This window comes from Piliocolobus tephrosceles, chromosome 2 (genome assembly GCF_002776525.5).
Source record: "Piliocolobus tephrosceles isolate RC106 chromosome 2, ASM277652v3, whole genome shotgun sequence".
Classification (NCBI taxonomy): Eukaryota; Metazoa; Chordata; class Mammalia; order Primates; family Cercopithecidae; genus Piliocolobus; species Piliocolobus tephrosceles.
In genome coordinates this window covers 4834672-4854524 of record NC_045435.1, presented here as the reverse complement: position 1 = coordinate 4854524, position 19853 = coordinate 4834672, and positions in this window count along the sequence as shown.

Sequence of the window (19853 nt, the reverse complement as noted above, 5' to 3'; positions counted from 1 at the left end):
AATGAGACTACAGATCTCATCATAACAGAAAAGAAAAAAATGAGAAATCCAAGCCATTTTCTTCAGCAGAAGACAAGTGGAAACAAATAATAATGCTAAAGAAGAAAGATACTTTAGATTAGGCCAGGCTACTTACTCTCTGTTGTAGGCATGATTGTAATTTACAGACTCTGACATCAGCTCACTTAATATGCAAAGATTATCATTTTGTCCAATTAGTATTGCTTTTACATCAAAGCCTGTTTCTGCACCTGCAATAGGACAGCTGAATGTGGCTATAAAGAACACTGTACAGTGATGACTTTATATTCCATTTTAAATTCCAGACTGTTAATGCTGAGTGCTGCCACACAATCTTGCCACATTTCTCTCAAGAGTCTTTTAACAATGCATCTCATCACCTTCTAAAATTTTAGTATTTAGTATCCAGAGTTAATCTTGGTGGCTTTTCTCTTCTCTGCTTATGCCTGACCTTTTATTGTGCCATTCTGTCTTTTGCCTTTTAATATCTTCTATTTCTGATGATGTGCATATTTTTATATCCAATTAAAATATGTCTCCTAACTACCAAATTATATACATGTGCTTTGCCTATTTAACATCTTGATCTGTGTGTCTGTTAAATATCTCACTTCCAGCATGTCCAAACATGTCTCCCAAGACACACTTTTATCACAATCATCCTTATACTATAAAATAAACATACCATCATTCCAGCTCATCAGATACAAAATCCTTTGTTTTTTTTCTATAACATTCTACATCAGCAAATCTGTTGGCTGTCCTTTCAGAATATATTCATAAACTGTTCTGTGTCACTGGCATTGCTACCACCGTGATTACAGCCAATATCTGTTTTTTCCTAAAATTATTCCAACTCTCTATAACTTTTTGACATAGTTATAAATTTACAACTGTGTACTTCAGTCCCAAATCTACTCTTCAGTACCCGTGCAAACAGTCTAGACTGTTCGAGCATTTCTCCTTCACAGTGAGGACAGTGTAAAGCTTTGTCAGTAGAGGATATTGGAGGGATCTTGTAGGAAGAAGGAGACTTCCCTTCTTGATCCCCATATACTGTATTTTTTCTTTTTCTTATTTCTATTTCATACTCTGTGAGTGGTGTGGGGTGTGTGGATGTCTAGTGGTAATCTTTCAACTATGTGCCCAGAATACTTGTTGACTTTGTAGTCATAGCCTGGGCCTGGTGACCACTGTTGTTGCTCTTCTGATGTGCACATTGCATGTTCCAGGCCTTACACTTACGGTTGCCTAACCCCCTTTGCTTACTTCCCATAAGCCTTGCTCCTTTGTATATTAGGTTTTTTTCGGCTTGTTCAGTGACTATAAACCAGTCCCGGTCCTGATAACCCAGATAACTTTTTGGCCATCCAGTGAGCTGCAACCTCACCTTTTCCTATGAGGTTTGACTCCCATTTGAAATAAGGGAGCTCCTCTTTCAAGTGTGCCCTTCCTTAGGTCTGCCCCTTAGCCCTTACCCTTTAGTGTTATGTTTACCTCTCTATGTTCACTCTCCTATCGTTGATGTAGAGGTAATAGTTCCTTGTAGTAAATGTCCGTGGTTCAAATTACTATGTACTTTCTGTCTCCTCATTGAACTCAGACTGATGCTATCACTGCTTCTGCTGCTTATTTCCCATAGGCTTTGCACTACACGGCAGCCAGAGGGATTCTGTTAAAATTTTGACTTCAGATTAGGTCATTCCTCAGATTGAAGTCCTCCAACAGGTTCTTATGTCACTTAGAGTAAAAGTCAAAAGGGCATTTATCATTTGGTCACATTCTAACCACGTGACACTATACTCTACCTTTGTTCTCTCTGGTACACTAACTTCTTTGCGCGCCCTTGAAAAAACATACCAAGAGGCTCTCTTCTCAAGGCCATTGACTTTTCTATTTGCTTGTCTTTGAACACCTTCTGTCCAGATGTCCACATGTCTCAGTACACAGTAACTGCTGTTTTCATATAGAGTGAGTTGTTTATGTAGAGTTAATTGTTTCCTTTAGTTTTCTTCTCAATGTTGTCTTATCTGAGGGTCTTTTCTTGGACACTCTGGTTAAAATAGCAGTTACTATGTTCCCTCCATCCTGCATCATCCCAGCACTCCTGATCTCTTACACTGCTCTATTTTCTCCCTGGTACTTAGCCCTGCAATGTTTTTAAATATAAATTATTATTCTTTTATTGTTAGTCGTCAACTACAATGCAAGATAGAGATTTTGATTCCTCTATTACTATGTTTCCAGGACCCAAATTTCTGTTACATAGTAGATGCCCAATATACATTTTTTGAATGAGTAAATTTATTTTGGAGATTATTAATTTTTGCACAGTTTCAGAAGAATAGACATAAACCCTTACTTTTGCTCTTACCACGATAGAATCTGACTTGATTTTGTCAAACACAATATCCTAACATATGCTTTTCTCTGGCATCAACCATGATGGAACTACAGATGTTTTAAAACAATTTTGTGTTAAATTTATTTGCAATTGGTATGAAATGGTAGCCTTAGAAACTTATCCTTCACATTATTCCATTTTCAAATAGTCTGCTGCAGATGCCAACCCTTTGTCTAATAGATTTACAATATCTCTTTTTATTTCCATTGAAGTGGTGGTTTGTGATGTATTTCCCTGAAAAAAAAATTAGATAATGCTTGTGCTTTAACAATCTCCTAACTAATGTTTAGTTTACAGGAATAAACCAATGTTAAGTCCACATGATATATTGTCCATCTGCTCATGTTCATGAATTCTTATGTTCCAAACTTAACTCTTAGTTATTTTTCTTCTTTTCAAGATTATAAAGCAAGTCATAATTTCTCTTTCCAAAGTTAAAGGAAAGACATGGAGAATTATGTTAGTAGCAGGAGTGTGTATATACATATGCACACACACACATATATATGTGTATGCACACACATACATACACATACATACTTCTACTAACATAATACATATATATAATACATATGTACCAACATAATACATATATATAATACATATGTACCAACATAATACATATGTATATAATACATATATATTTTAAAATTTTTAGCTATGTTTGTCTTCTCAAAAAAAAAAAAAAAAAAAAAAAAACCTATATGGCTTCTCCAAAGAGAATTATGTTTTTCTGCTATAAGGTATGAAACACATTAGGGGTGAGTTTTTTCTTTCATTATTAAGAAATATTTCTAAGACTTCTGAATGACCTGATTCCAAAGGCTATTGTTCCTACTGGTGACTCCATTTCAAACAGATTAAGATACAAGAAGGATGCTACAGACAGTGATAACTGGATAAAGGGGGAACAGTAGTTCTGGATAATAGAATAACTAAAAAACAAGCTCCTGAATGTTTCTTTAAGCAATAATTTTTTTCTCCTCCAGAATCAAATAGTTTGGATAATTCCAGACACCAAAGAAACAGTGACTTGACTGATAATGCAGGGAAATCCTCCATTTGAGAAAATAAGCAATAGTCATTACCCTTGATGGCAACTCTTGTTATTCTAGATTACATGCAGTTTTGACACTGCAAGTAACAAGACGGACAATTTTTGAAAATATACCAATATAAAAAATCTATTTGGTAGTGAGCTGTCATAGAGCTAGAGCTGCTAGAAATGTTGTCTAGTCCTATGCTTCTATGACATATGCCAGTTGGGAACATTTCAGGGAATGAAAAACATTGCAGTGGCATAGCTTTAATTGATTGGGGTTCTGAAAGTCAGACTCCACAAAAATGCGTCTTTTTACTTCCAAATTCATTTCATTTATATGGACAAATATATCATTTTTGTGACATATTCATCAGCAAATGATAACTGTATGCAATTTGATTATTAACTCTAACAAGTTTCTGTATATATGGGGTAAAATGTAAAATTAATTTATAGCTATTCAGAAAGTTCATAACTGATGCATGCTAGATGTTAAACAAAATTATAGAGAAAAAATTGTCTAACTTGTAACTGAAGTAGCCTACAGTGCTTGGTGAGACTGAAGGGCATTCAATGGCAATTCAGGATGGGTTGATTGGCACTAAGAATTATTTCAAGTACATAATGATAACAAACTTCCTCGATGAAATAAGCAGATGATATATAGTATCTAACAAGACAATAGTACATGTAATTGGATAATGTACTGTGTTTTCTGTTGTAGATTAGGTGAGGAGGCACAAAAGTGTTACTATCTTGCACATCAAAATTGAATTTTAGCTACAAATTGTTAAGTGGATTAATGTTGGATTAAAAATAAAGAGAAACATGTGTTCAAAACAGCTCTATAAAAGGAATAGGTAAAAATATTACAATTATTGGCAAGTTATTCCACCAAGTGAAGAATTAAAAAATGAGCTTCTTTGAGAAATGCTATTCTACTATTTCCCGAAATTAATTAGTCCAAATGCATTATTATCATCTGGAGGAATATATACAACACTGCATTTTATAATGAAACACTACTGATGTATTTATAATGGAAGATTGAAAAATTGTTTGGCCCAATTTATCTGTCTCTTCTCCCCACTCCTGCATTTATGCTCTTTCCATGTCCTTTTCAGGGTTGTGGCCTGTAGATTTTAGCTTGGCCATCTGACTTGCTTTGGACAATAGCAGAAAATGTGGCAGTTCTAAACCTAAGCTTTAAGAAGCCTCATATGTTTCTGTTTGTCCTTTTGCATGTCTGCCATAAATATGAGAAGATTAGCTCATGAAAGATAAATTTTATAGAAAGTCACTAAAAGTTATAGAAAGTTACTAAAAGTGACAAAGATCACTAGATTTCTTTTAACAGGTATTTTAAGGACCTGTCATTTATTCTTTAGTGTGAAGGAAAAAAAATGTTATTCTACTCTGCCCAATATCTTTCAAAATGATTTAAGTCTTATATACATTCCCTGAATAATGGCTACCCCATGAATTGGGGCCCCTGAATGAACACATATGCAGCAGTGATACCCCCTAGCTAAGGCACAGACCTGTAGTCATAAGAAGAGCCACCCAGCTGTCCACCTGCTGCAACCCAAAACAGAATCATTTAAGCATTCCTGGCCTACATCAGTAGAACTGTTTCAACAGACCCAGAAGCTCATGAAGATAAATGATAATTATTTAAAAATGCTGTGTTTTGGGGAGATTGGTTACATAGGTTTATTATGGAGACAGTTGACTAATATATATTTATCTGACACCACACATTTTAGTAAGATGTCTATTATGATAATGCTAAGCACCAAACCAACACCTGTCTTTCATCCCCATATACACACCAAATCTCAAAGACTTAGAAGAATAAGTGCTCTTTTCATCACTCAAGGGTCTTTAGAATAGCTAGTGGCTTTTCTTCAGACTACAAGTTAGCTTCAGACTACTTCAACCTGACTGGCAGTCTGAGAACAGAGCATGCTGTTTTTATGATAGATGGCAAAAGGATAAGAAGAATGCCAAACATGAAAGCAAATTAATGCAGCTCTCATATCATTTTTGTTCACATTCTGTTGCAAAGTAATTCACGTGGCCATTCTCAAAGTAGGGAGGGTAGCAGGAAGTAGAGTCTGCTGTAAGAGAGGAGAGGAGGTGGAGAGAAGTAAATATTTTCTGAACAATTATCTAACCTCTCACATGATACATTACATGTATTAATCTCAGTCTTCTTTATTGAGGTTTCAGGGTAAAGGCCAATGAAGATAGGATATAAAACAGGATAAAATCTAAGACACTGTTAGATGATAAGCACAAAAGGGTGAAAATAACTAAAGAGAATAATTGGATTGTTTGTAACACACAGCATAAAATCTTTCAGGGAATAGATACCCAATTTTCCATGATGCAATTATCACACATTGCAGCCTATATCAAAACATCTTATAAATATATACACATAGTGTTGTAGTCTCAGCAATGCACCAAGATGTAACAGTCTTGTCTGAGATAATGTCTGGAGTTTTTTGTCCGACCTCCAAGAAGAATAAGGAGTGTGGACACAAAGGTGAGGTTAGAGTAAAAGTTTAATAAGTGAAAGAAGAAAGCTCTCTGCCAGCAGAGAGGAGGGCCTGAACAGGGTGCTTCCTATGAAGCTGGGGTCCAAGGTTTTTATGGACCACATGTGGGATTTTTATGGGAAGGGGAAGGAATATGCTTAGTCCACGGGCTATCTTGGAGAACGGTGTGACTCAGCTTGGCCCAGGGCCTTGGCCCGGGACCAATCAGGAGCTGAAATAATGATTCGTAGAAGTTACTTAGCTTGGCCCAGGACCTATCAGGGGCTGAAGTGAAAGCTTGGCCTGGGACCTTGGCCCAGGACCAATCAGAGGCTGAAGTGATGATTCATAGAAGCTGGACTTACAGTCCAAATAAAGAAAAGTCAAGTGCGCACCGGAACCCACTGGATCCCGCTGTGCCCATGCCCACAAAAGGAGAAGAACGTTTTCCTGGGAGCCCATTGACTATACAAAGGCCAAAGGCCAGGCCTTTGGTCCTTTATCTGAGTGAGCTGGAGGTTTGTGCAAGTTTTTAACCAAGCAGCCTGGACGTTTTTCTATCTGCGTAGCTGCTGGCATGTCTCCAGGCACAATGCAGCTTATGTGGGAATGAGGCACTGACCCGTGGGCCGGGGGTTCTCTGGAGACCTTTCCCTTGTTATCCACCTAAGACAAGCTAACCAACTCCTTTCAATAGTATGTACCCTCAGTAATTAAAAATAAAGAAATTTAAGCATTAAACAAATAAATAGCAGAATATGTAAGGAGCTCAAACAACTCAGTAGCAAAAAGAAAACAGAAAAACGAAAAACAAATAATCCAATTAAAAATTGGCAAAAAGTATGGATAGACATTTTTCAAAAGAAGACGTACAAATGGCCAAAGGGTGTATTGGAAAAGTATGCCCAACATAATTAATCATTGGAGAAATGCAAATAAAAACCACTATGAATATTTTACCCCAGTTAAAATGGCTTCTATAAAAAATATGGGCAATAACAGATGCTGGTGAGGATGTGGATAAAGGGGAAGGCTCATACACTTTTGGTGGGGGTATAAATTAGAACAGCCACTATGGAAAACTATGTGAAGATTTCTCAAAAAGCTAAAAATGTAACTAACATACGATCCAGCAGTTTCCTATTGGATATAGATCCAAAAAAAGGAAATCAAAATATTGAAGAAACATATCCTATGTTTATTACAGCACTGCTAACAATAGACAAAACATGGAATCAATCTATCAATTATCTATTGATGTGCCCATCAGTAGATAAATGAACAAAGAAAATGTGGTATGTATACAAAATAGAATGTTATTCAGTCATTTGCAGCAACATGGATAGAACTGGAGTTCATTGTGTTAAATAAAATAAACCAAGCACAGAAAGATTATATATTACATCTCCACTCATATGTGAGAGCTAAAAATGTGAAGCTTATAAAAGTATCAAGTAGATTGGTGGTTACCAGAGGCCACGAAGGGTAGGGAGAAGAAGGGATTGAAGATGGGTTGATTAATGGGCATCAACAGTTTGATAAAAGAAATATCTAGTTTTATAGATCAGTAGAGTGACTATAGTTTTCAATAATCTAGTGTATATTTCACAATAACTAGAAGAGAATAATTCAAATGTTTCTAGCATAAATAAAAGACAAATATTTAAGGTGACGCATATCCCAATTATACTAATTTAATCTTTACAAATGATATGAGTATGTTAAACTATTTCATGCACCTCCAAAATATGTACATTCATTATGTATCAATAACAAAATAAATATTAAAGAAAAAATAATTCCATAAATTTTATTCCACATTCAGAACATTTTTTCTTTCTAATTATAGACCTGATGTTAAATATTCCCATCCTGTTTTCTTGTTTTTACCCCTCTTTGTAACACCTCTTTTTAAATGCTGAAACAAAGCAAACTTACTCTGATTTCACACTCTAATTTTAGCATGTAATATATTATTCTGGAATCCTAAATATACATGCCTATCAGACTTTGTTGACTGAAGACACAGGAACTGTATTGCTCATCTTTGCACCCCCTAGCCCCACCCCATTAACATCTGGCTAACTCTGACCCTTTGTAAGTGCTCCATGATTGCTGGTGGGAATTCACTTATATGTGAGGACTCCAAAGAATAAAGAGAGTGCTTACTTATGTCATACAGGCACTCCCTTCTCAATGTTCAAGAAACTACATTAGTACAGCTGTTTCTGGTAATAATTAAAGAGTGAAATTATCAATTTTAATCAAATGTCACATATAGTACCTGGATATAATTAATTATTTTAAATATTTTTAGATTATATCATTATATGATAATCATTAAATGTAGTTTTTTTTATAATTATCAACCCAACTAACTAAAATGTATGTATTATTGAAATGCAGTGAAATAATTTTCTTTTCCACATTATGTCTACACTCATTCTTTAATAATAATCCCTCACCTTTGGGGCTGAATAATACTTCGATTTTGCCTTTGTCTTGTATATCACCCCCAACCTGCCTTTTCCTTAGGCTTCCTCTTTACCTACTCCAATATTTTACATATTAAAATTTCCTTTCTTTGTTCCGGGTTATTATTGTATTTTGTGCCCAGTATCATATTTTATTGCCAATTTTCGTCAAACATTATCCCTCAAAATTCACTGTTTTTATTTTAAGGGTAAGTATGACTCCACCCTCTATTTTAAATATTATGAGACTATTGCAGGCTTTTTTTATGTTAGGTTTCCTGAGTATCTCTCAAAGATAACAAAAAATTCTAATTTTCTACTTATTGGTTTCAACCTATGATTATAACTGAATCTTTTATTCTGACTTTTTGGCATAGTTCTACAGTCCTAAATTTCTTCATTCACAATTTCTTTGAAAATTAAATATAGTATATTAATTTTTCTCACCTGACTTCTTATACCATTGTTTATTTTTGAATTTGTAGATGCCACAAAGTTCTGACATCAAGTGTAATAACACATTTTCATCTTAATTATACCCAGACATTTCTCTTTCTCTCTTATTTTTTGTTTTAGTTTTAAATGTTACCTCAGGTAAAACATTTTAGATGTTTTTTATAAAACTAAAATATACATTGCCTTCTTAAATGTTACCCCTTCTTTTTATGTGACACGTAGGAATTATTTTTTTCTTCATTTCCCCATGGGGCTTTAAATTAACCAAATTATTGCATAATTTTTCTGACTACACTTTTTCTTGTTTTAGTCTGCTATAAAGTAGTACCTGCAACTGGAAAATATATAAAGAAGAAACTTATTTTATTTTATTCCACATTCAGAACAACATTTTTTCTTTCTAATTATAGACCTAATGTTAAATATTCCCATCCTGTTTTCTTGTTTTTACCCCTCTTTAATTTTTGAAAAATAAGCAATGGGGCCGGGCATGGTGGCTCATGCCTGTAATCCCAGCACTTTGGGAGAGTGAGGTGGGTGGATCATGAGGTCAGGAGTTCGAGACCAGACTGAACAACATGGTGAAACACCATCCTTACTAAAAATATGAAAAATAGTCAGGCATGGTGGCATGCGCCCGTAATCCTGGTTACTCAGGGGGCTGAAGCAGGAGAATTGCTTGAACCCGGGAGGCAGAAGTTGCAGTGAGCCGAGATTGCGCCACCGCACTCCATCCTGGGTGACAGAGCGAGGCTCCATCTCGGAAACAAAACAAAACAAAACAAAACAAAACAAAACCAAAAAAACAAGGAAAATAAGCAATGGAAAAAGGACTCCCTGTTAAATGGTGCTGAGATAACTGGCTAGTTATATGCAGAAGAATGAAACTGGATTCCTACCTATCACCATATATAAAAACTAACCAATGATTGATTAAAGGTTTAAATGTAAGACCTCAAACTATTAAAGTCCTGGAGGAAAACCTAGGACATACCATTCGGCACATCAACCTTACCAAAGAATTTATGACTGAGTCCTCAAAAGCAACTGCAACAAAAACAACAACTGACAAGTGAGATCTAACTAAACTAAAGGGCTTCTGCACAGCAAAAGGAACTAGCAACAGAGTAAACACAAAACCTATAGGCTGGAAGAAAGGATTTGCAAACTGTGCATCCCACAAGGTCTAATATCCAGAATCTGTAAGGAACTTCAACAATTCAATGAGCAAGAAACAAATAGCCCCACTAAAGAGCAGGCAAAGGACATGAACAGACAGTTCTGAAAATAAGACATACAGTCAACCAACAAACATGAAAAAATGTTTAACACTCCTCTTAATCAGAGAAATGCAAATTGAAACAATGAGATGCCATTCCACACCAGTCATAATGGCTATTACTAAAAGTCGAAAAACGACAGTTGTTGGTGAGGCTGCAGAGAAAAGGGAACACTTATACTCTGTTGGTGGGAATGTAAATTAGTTCAGCCACTGTGGAGAGTTGTTTGAAGATTTCTCAAAGAATTAAAAATAGCACTACCATTCAACCCAGCAATTTTATTACTTGTTATAAATCCAGAGGAAAATAAATCATTCTACCAAAAGTATACATGCATTTGTGTGTCCATGCAGCACTATTAACAATAGAAAAGACATGGAATCAACCCAGGTGCCTATCAATGATGGATTGAATAAAGAGAATGTGGTGCATGTACACCATGGAATACTACACAGCCTTAAAAAGGAATCAAATTATGTCTTTTGCAGCAACATAAATGCAGCTAGAAACCATCATCCTAAGTTAATCAATGCAGGAACAGAAAACCAAATCCTCTGTGTTCTCACTTGTAAGACAGAGCTAAACATTGGGTATGGGTGGACATTAAGATGAGAACGATAGACACTGGAAACCACAAGATAGGTGACATGGTTTGGATTTGTGTCCCCATCCAAATCTTTTGATGATTGTAATCCCCAATATTGGACGAGGGGTCTGGTAGGAGGTGAGTGAATCATGGGGGCAAATTTCCTTCTTGCTAGTCTCATGATAGTGAGTTCTCACAGATCTGGTCTTCTCCCCTTCTCTCTCTTCCTCCTGCTCCAGCCATGTAGGACATGGCTGCTTCCCCTTTGCCTTCCGCCATGATTGAAAGTTTCCTGAGGCCTCCCCAGCCATGCTTCCTGTACAGACTGTGGAATCATAAGTCAATTAAACCTCTTTTCTTTATAACTTACCCAGTTTCAGGTAGTTCTTTATAGTAGTTCACAAACAGACTAATACATGGGAGAGGCACGGAGTGGGGCAAGGTTTGAAAAACTACCTATTAGGTTTTATGCTTACCACCTGGGTGGCGGGTTCAGTCATACCTCAAACTTCAGCCTCACATGTAACAAACCTGCACATGTACCCTCTGAATCTCAAGTAAAAAAGAAAATCTTTTTTTCTGATAAAAAAAAGAAATAAATTTATTTCTCACATTTCTAGAGGGTGGAAGTCCAAGACTGAAACACCAGCTGCCTTGGCGTCTGGTGAGATGAAAACCTGGTCGCTTTTTTCAAGATGATCTCTTGTCACTGCACCCCCACTGCATCTCTTGGGGGATGAATGCTGGGTCTTCACATGGAAGTAGAAACGGAAGGGCAAAAGAGCCTCAATAATAGCTCCTTTGAGTCCTTTCAAAAGGGTGCTAATCCCATTTATGAGATTTAATCACCTTATTAAAACCCCCCATCTTATAAAAACCCCACCTCAATATAACAACATTGAGTATTAGGTTCCAACATTTGAAATTTGCAGGTACATACACATTCAAACCATTGCAGACCTTTCTTCTGAGCATGCAGGAATAAAAATAATATTCTCTACTAGAATGGAATTCTAGTCTTCCACATCTTCTCCTTATTCAGGAAAATTTGGCATCATAGCCAATATTCTGATCCTCTCACCTGAAAACTTTTTTCTCTCACTCAGGTTTTTCTCTTCCTTCATTATTTGTAAAATATGAACATTTCTCCCAGTTTAGTTCTTGCCGTCTCTTCATGTATATTCCTTACTCTTTGGAAAATTTGTCTACTCCCATAAACATATATATGCTTGATTAATAATTTTTAAAAATCATATATTTTTTTCTGTCTCTAGTGTCACATCTCTAGCATCCTGTAGACCGGTAGTCCCCAACCTTTTTGGCACCAGGGACTAGTTTCATGGAAGACAATTTTTCCATGGATGAGTTTGGAAGGATGGCCTCAGGATGATTCAAGCATATTACATTTATTGTTAGATTCTCATAAGGAGCATGCAATGCAACCTAGATCCCTCACATGCGCAGTTCACAATAGGGTTTGTGCTCTCCTGCTGTGCGACCCAGTTCCTACCAGGCCACGGAGTGGTATCCATCTATTGCCCAGGGGTTGGGGACCCCTGCTGTAGACTATTTCTACAACCTGTACTGTCCTGTTTGATCTCAGGGTCTTTCCGTGTCTACTAGTAGTATTCCCACAGATTAAGCTGTACCACTGAATCTGATAATTTCCATTAATAAGAACCTCACTACCTCTCTACTCATTTAGGCTCAAGGCTTCAGTTACACTAGCTGATGTTTACTGAGCCCCTTCTCTGTTGGACAATGTAAGCATCCTTCCTATGCATAATCTGTAATATGTAGCTCCTCTGAGGACCTGTGGACTTTCCCTTATCTTAAACCTGTCAAAGTTTTCTACAGGGATATACACAGTTAAGATATATGTTTTATCTTAACTATTTATGAAAATGTTTCACTCTATTTCATAAATAAATATTTCCTTATCCTCCAGACATTTAATTGTCACAGTGTTGCAGAATATAATTCTAGAAGTTCTTCTCTTCTCTAACTACATTCACTCGCTGAGTAATCTCACAGGTTATGAGCATTCACAAATTTATACTTACACCACCAACCTCTCACCTCAAATCTAGACGCTTATATCCAAATTTTCAATATCTTTACTTATTAATCTATATGTTTTACAACAAACTCAAATTTAACATATTCAAAACTGAACTCCTGGTTCATATATCTCTTAACTCTGTCGAAATCCTGTGTCACCAAAAGTCATTTTTCTCAATAAATGACAGTTTCAGTTCTCAGTTGTTTAGACCATTAAGAAAAACCCTTATTCCTCTTATATCTCCAAATTAATCCCGTTAACTGAATTTCAAAGTAGATTCAGAGTTGTTCATTTCTTATCACTTCATCTACTACCATACTTTCAATGATTTCTTCATTATTGGGGTTATTTGTATCCTAACCAGGATCGAATCCTAACCTAATCTTGTTTTCACTCTTGCTCACCAGCAACCTATTTCCCACTCATCAGTCAGAATGACCCTACAGTTTTAGCCTTTTTGGCTCAAATCAGTGCAATGAAGGTCCTGAAAATGTTACACGGGGTCCTACCCATATTGAATTCCAGCTCTCTCTCTCTGCCCACATCTCCTATTATTTTTTGTCTTGTTGCATTTGCTGCATCAGTGGTTCTTAAACAGAAGTGGGTGAGGGGAGAAAGAGGAGATGGTAATTGTAAACTTTTCTTCTTCAGGAATATTTAGCAACTTCTGTAGGCATCTTTGGTGTATACAACTGAGGGTATGTGTGAAGGCTTCCTCCTGCAATCTAGTGGGAAGAGGCAGAGATGCTGCTAAGCATCCTATCATGCGGTGGTCCCCAACATTTTTGGCACCAGGGACCAGTTTTGTGGAAGAGGGTTTTTCCACGGACAGGGATGGGGGATGGTTTTGGGATGAAACTATTCCACCTCAGATCTTCAGGCATTAGTTAGAATCTAATGCCGCTGCTGATCTGACAAGAGGTGAAGCTCAGGCGGTAATACTCACTCACCTGCCATTCACCTCCTACTACCCAGTTCCCAAAAAGTCATGGACTGGTACCAGTCAGTGACCCAGGGACTGGGGACCCCTGCTATAAGGCATAAGACAAACCCACAACGTTTATCTGGACCAAAATGTCAATATGCAGATGTTGAGAAACCCTGTATTACAGCTACAATGATGCCTCTGCGATTCCCATGTGAAAAATATATTAAGAACATATTAAAAATGTCATATTCCATGGTATTTTCACTAAATACTGCATTTCTTTAGAATATCCTTTTTTGAAAGGTGCATGCTCTGATTTATTCAGGTCTCTCTCAAATACTGCCTCAAAAAACCCTTCTCTGACCATCCTCAGGTACTCTCTATCATTAAACCTACTTTCTTTTTTTATTTACATGGTTAAATACCTAGTATATTAGATATTATTTGTATATTTGGTTATTGTCTGTTTCTGTTTGCTACAGTATAAGCCCTATTACAGAAGGTTCTGGTCAATACTATATTCTTTATCCCTAGAACCTTGAACAGTGTCTGAAACATGTCAGGAACTAATAAGGCAAATGAATGAATCAATTTTTTAGTCCAAATTTTGCCCCACCCTATTCTATTAATTTCCTTGTATCTACAATAATTTCAAACTCCCAAGTTTTTCTTCTCCCTTCTTTCTCTTATAGTACTTACAGCTTTTACCTGTTTATTGGAATTTGAAAATGATGGCACTTCTATTTTTGCAAAAAATTGTCAGAGTTGTGTTTGTAACTTTAACTACTTAGCAGGAAATGACTACCATAAATCACTTATCCTATATGGTTTAATAGTTCACTGCTTCATAATGTATTAGTAAAATTTCTTTAAATTATCAAATTCAGCTTCCATATTAGATATTATTTTGCTGCTTGAATAACCCTAATTTTTATGGCATCATATACTTTGTAAATAAGACTATAACAATCTTTTCTAAAAAATCACAAGGTGTGACAATCTTGACTATATTAAATTCAAATTATCAAAAATATCCTTGATATTAAGAAAAGTTGTCTCAGGCTCATCTTTTAGAAAGTGAGTGAAATTATATGGACCATGACAAAAATTTACTATTCATACATACTTTGTTTTTATCTATGTGACTTAGGAATCTAGAGTTCCATATAAATTCTTTCATATGATAAATGCTACAGTTAATAAAATGGATTGAAATTAAATGGGCAGATTACTCATCACATTGAGATGAAGAATAATTCTCTAATCCTGGAATGTGTGGGTCCTACTAGAGAAAAATGATGCATTTTGAGACCTGGATCTCCTTAATATGGGCACATTTTATTCTGTATTGAGTTGGATAGTAATACCAGAGATCTTTTTCCATTTTTTTTTTTTAGAGATGGGGTCTTGCTCTGTTGCCCAGGCTGGTCTCGAATTCCTGGGCTCCAGCAATCCTCCCATCTTGGCCTGCCAAAATGCTGGAATTACAGGCATGAGTCATCATGCCCGGCCAGTGATCTTTTTTCTTTCATATCCTGCTTACTTTGTGTGTGTGTATGTAGAGGTGTGTGTGTGTGTATTGTGTGTACAATTGGCCCTTGTACAATGCGAGTGCTAGGGATTCCAACCTCCATGCAGCTGAAAATCTGAGTATGACTTTTGACTCACCCAAAACTTTACTAATAGCCTCCTGTTGACTGGCAGCCTTTCAGATAACATAAACATTCCATGAATACATATTTTATGTGTTACATGTATTACATCCCATATTATTACAATAAAGTAAGGTCAAGATAGAAAACGTTAAGAAAATCATAAGAAAGGGAAAATATATTTACTATTTATTAAATGGAAGTGGATCATCATAAAGGCATTCGTCCTTGTCTTCCTCATGTTTAACGGGCTGAGGAGGAAGAGAAGAGGTTGTTTTTATTGTCTTAGTGGTTAACAAAAGTGGAAGGAAATCTGTGTATAACTGAATTCACACCCTTCAAACCTGCACGGTTCAAGGGTCAATTATATACTTACATACACACAAACACATACACACACAATATTACAAATATACGTATATAAATGCTATCTGCTATTTTGTTGCTTTTATTGTCACTTTTATTCTCTTAATGATATGTTTTGTAGAGCAGCACATTCTAATGTAGATAAAGTGCAATTCACTCATTTGTTTTTGCTTTGTGGTATGTGTGTGCGTGTGTGTGTGCATGTACTATATGAAGATATCTTTGCCTAACCGATGACCATAAGAATTTTCTACTATATCGTCTTCTAGATATCTTATCATTTTAGCTGTTATCTTTCAAGATGTGATCCATTTGCAGGTGATTTTTATTATACAATAGTGAGATTAAAGCATTAATATTACTTTTCCCCCATTTTTTGGATATCCAGCTGTTACTGCTTGAAATTTCTTGGAAACTTGATCAAAAATCAATTGACCATATATGTGTATATCTAATTCTGTATTCTTTATGTTTAATTGATCCATACATTTAATCTCACACCACCCTACAAGCTCTTTGGGTAACTTCATGTTTATAGTAAACCCTGAAATCAGTTAACATACACACTGTAATTATGGTGGTCAAATTTTTTCAGCTCTCATCATGAAGGTACTTTCAGAATGCCTCTTGTGCAATTTGAACATGCTCTTATTTTCTGAGCTCTTTCTTACTTTGTTCCTAGTTATCGCAGAAATTCTATGCCCATCTTGTATATTCCTCCCTCAGCTATGAAATCAACAACCGTCTTAAGGATCTCTAGTTCCTTCTGTTTAAGAATTGTGTATATAAGCCAGAATCAAGGTACTAGATATAATTATTGCTACTGGACTGGCATAGATTTTAGACCTTATCAGCAGACAGACAGAAAGAGAAAGATATATATATATATATATATATATATAATTTATATACATATAAACATATATGTATGTATTGCACATATACAGAAAGTTTAGTCTATATCTATTTATCTGTTTATAGAGTTTAAAAATCTTGAATTCATAATAATTTTAATTCTAATTCAATACCACAGAGTTATTCTTGCCTTTTACATTCTTGATGTGTTATTTCTTTCTGCTATAGCGAGAAATCTGACTCTCATTTTCTACATTTACTTATTTGTTTAACCCAATTAACACACACAGTAGCTACAGAACTGCTAACCAGTATCCTGCATGAAAAAAAAAAAAAAGCAAAAAAACAAAAAAATGAGAAAACTAACTAGTTAGTAGCTTCCTTAGAGTTTTCTATATATACAATAGCTATTACCTATATAGTTTTATTTTTTTCCTGTCTAATCTGTATACTTTTTTCCATGCCTTATTGCCCTAGCTAGTATTTCTATATGACATTGCATAAGAGTGATAGGAGATGGCATCTTTTTTTCTTTTTCTTATTTCCAATTTTAGAAGAAAACAGTTTAGTCTGACACCATTAGGTATGTTAGTATGGTAGTTGCTTTATCTGTCCGTTTTTTTTTTTTTTTTAGATGCCCATCTTGAAATTAAAGAAACTGTCTTTTGCTGACTGTTCTTATTTTGAGTGACCGCTAAATTTTGTCAAATACTATTTCTGTGGAGAGAATCATGTGGATATTTTCCACTCTAGTCTGTTAATGTAATAAATTACACATATATTTAAATATTTAATGAGTTTCTCATTCCTGAAATAAGCAACACTTGATAAGGATTTGTTATCTTTTTTACTCTATTGCAGGTTCAATATACTATTTTTTTTCCTTAGAGTTTTTATGTTCCTATTTATGAAGGACTAGTTCATAATTTTATTATTTGCTGTGTCTTTGTTTTGTTTTGGTATTAGAATCATACCGGACCCCAGAAAATGAGTTGGGAAGTGCTCTATTCTCTTTTAAGTTCTGGAAGAGATTGTGTAGATTTGGTATTATTTATTAAATATTTGGTCGAATTAGACCTCAAAACTATCTGTGGCTGGATTTTTTTGAGTGTTTTCAAAAATATGAAATCAATTTCTTTAGTAGCCATAAAATTATGTTTTATTTATTTGTACTTGAGTGATTTTTGTAGTTTTTGTCTTTCAGGGAACTGGTCCATTTCATCTAAAATTTCAAATTTGTGGACATGAAGAGTTTTTTTTCCTGTATTCTCTTATTATCTTATTAACAGCAGTGGAATAAATGATGTTTCCTCTTTCATTCCAGATACTGTAATTTCTTTTATCTCTCTTTCATGCTTAGTGAGCCAGCCTGGAAATCTAGCAATTAAATTATATTTTCAAATACATGATTTTGATTTCATTGATTTTAATGGCTATTCGTTCAATCTTATTGATTTTTACTCTGAATGTTAACATTTACTTCCTTCTTCTTTCTTGAGGTTTATTTCATACTTGTTTCTCTAGTTGCTTAAGATGAAGTACAGATTGCTATTTTTTAATTTTCTCTTCTATTGTGTACTTTTTTTGGTTTACAAAATACTGCTTTAACTGCATGCTACAAATTTAGGCATAGCATGTTTTCATCTTCATTCAGTTAAAATTATTTTTAGCTTTCTCTTCTAGCTTCCTCTTTGACTCATTTGTTATGTTACAGAAAAAGGTTAATATAGCAGGCCTTAGAGGACTATTTTTTAAAAAAGCTGCTTATAAGATTAGCCTTGGCTCATGTTTGAGAACTTGGATTTTGAAAGTCCCTACTATATCCTAATTGATAATGGTGGCTCACTGTGCCTACTTTTTAAATAAAAGCAATGTGGATTATGCCAAATGCTTACTTTGCTTTTGAGAGCCTAGAATTTGTGGACACTGTCGATAGAGTACCCCTATGTGATTGACCTCTCAATAAAAATCTTGGGCCCTGAATGTCTAATGAGCTTTCCTGGTAAACAACATTTTAAACAATTTGATGCTATGGAATTAAGTGTATTCTGTCTGACTTACCTGGGAGAGAACTCCTGGATGCTTATGGCTAGTTTCTTTGGTCTTCAACCCATTACACCTTTTCCTTTTGCTAATTTTAATTTGTATCATTTCACTATAATAAATTATAGCCAAAGTAGGTCTATATGCTGAGACTGTGAGTTCTCATAACAAATCACCAAACCCAAAGTTATCTTGAGTATGCCAAATATAGGTATTTAAAAGTGTCTCATATCTAGGTCACACTGATGCAAGAGTTGGGCTCCCATGGCCTTGAGTAGCTCTGCCCTGGCTTTGTGGGGTACAACCCCACTTCTGCTACCAGTTTATTGTTTTAGTCTGTTCTCACACTGCTAATAAAGATAATCACCCCCATGATTCAATTCCCTCCCAATGGGTCCCTCTCACAACACGCAGGGATTATGGGAACTACAGATCAAGTTGAGATTTGGCTGGGGACACAGCCAAACTATATTGGCCATACAGTATCTTAGTTGAGACATACTAGACTTGCCTACTATAGGTCTTAGCTTGATTTTTATTTTACAGGCTAATATATGGAAGGGACTTGCTTTGTCTCAGATGAGACTTTGGACTTGGACTTTTGGGTTAATACTGGAATGAGGTAGACTTCAGGGGACTGTTGGGGAGGCATGATTCTGTTTTGAAATGTGAGGACATGAGATTTGGGAGGGGTCAGGGGCAGAATGATATGGTTTGCCTGTGTCCCCACCCAAATCTCACCTTGAATTTTAGTTTCCATAATCCCCACACGTCATGGGAAGGACCTGTTGGGAGGTAATTGAATAATGGAGGGGGTATGTTACCTCTGTGCTGCTCTTCTTATGATAGTGAGTGAGTTCCCATGAGATCTGATGGGTTTATAAGATTTTTTCCCCTTTGTTTAAAATATGTATATTTTAAACCCTACAACAACAATTAAAACATTGTAAAAAGAGGTCTATGAAATAAGTTAATAGTAAAGATAAAATAAAATCATACAAAGTGCTTCATTAAACTAAGATGAGGCAGAATAAAAGGAAAAATAGACAAATAGCAAATATAGAGAAAAGAGATAGCAAATTGATAGATTTTACTCAGTCATACAAACAATCTCACCTTTATATAGTTCTTAGATGTCATA